The sequence below is a fragment of the Elephantulus edwardii genome, unplaced genomic scaffold, assembly GCF_000299155.1.
Source record: "Elephantulus edwardii isolate Elephantulus edwardi_28Jun2011 unplaced genomic scaffold, EleEdw1.0 scaffold00180, whole genome shotgun sequence".
Lineage (NCBI taxonomy): Eukaryota > Metazoa > Chordata > Mammalia > Macroscelidea > Macroscelididae > Elephantulus > Elephantulus edwardii.
In genome coordinates, this window is record NW_006399930.1 from 5,894,611 (window position 1) to 5,895,440 (window position 830).

The window sequence follows — 830 nt, forward strand, 5'->3', positions numbered from 1 at the left end:
ATCTTCAGTAGAATCTTGCTTGCATGTGAAATCAATGAGATTGTCCTATAGTTTCCACATTCTGTTGGGTCATCTTTCTTTGGAATGGGAACAAATATAGATCTCTTCCAGTCAGTTGACCAAGTGGTTGTTCTCCAGATTTCTTGGCACAACTTAGTGGGCACATTCAGGACAGCATCTGTTAGCTGAAATATGTCAATTGGTATACCATCTATTCCCAGGACCTTATTTTTTGCTCTTTCCTTCAAAGCAGCTTGAACTTCTTCCTTCATCACCATAGGCTCTTGCTCATAAAGCATAAATTAGGAAAAAATATTTTTCTCTCTTTGTATATTTAGTAGAGTTTATTACATACATTGTAATATGGAATTTATGTTTATATTGTTGTTATGTATCGTCTAGTTGCTTGCAACTCATTATGACACTATGAATAACAGCTTTGAACTCTGCTCTATCTTGAACCAATCTCATTGTCTTTGGCACAATTGTCCCCAATATCCCACCCACTGAGTCAATTAATCTCAGCAAGCATCTTTCTTTCTTACACTGCCCTGCTTTTCCAAGTACGATGTCACTCCCAAAGACTGATCCCTCCTTACAACATGCCCAAATTATTTCAGATGGAGCTTCAAAATCTTTGTCTCCAAGGAGAAGAAAGATTTCACTTTCTCTCTCTCAGTTGAAACTGTTTGTTCTCTAATCAGTCCATTTCATATTTAATTCTCTTCTCCAGCTCCACAACTCAAAGGCATTGATTCTTCTTGTATCATCCTTAGTCGTTGTTAAGCTTACTGATGCACAGCAAGTAATTGGAAGGACTATGGCATGGA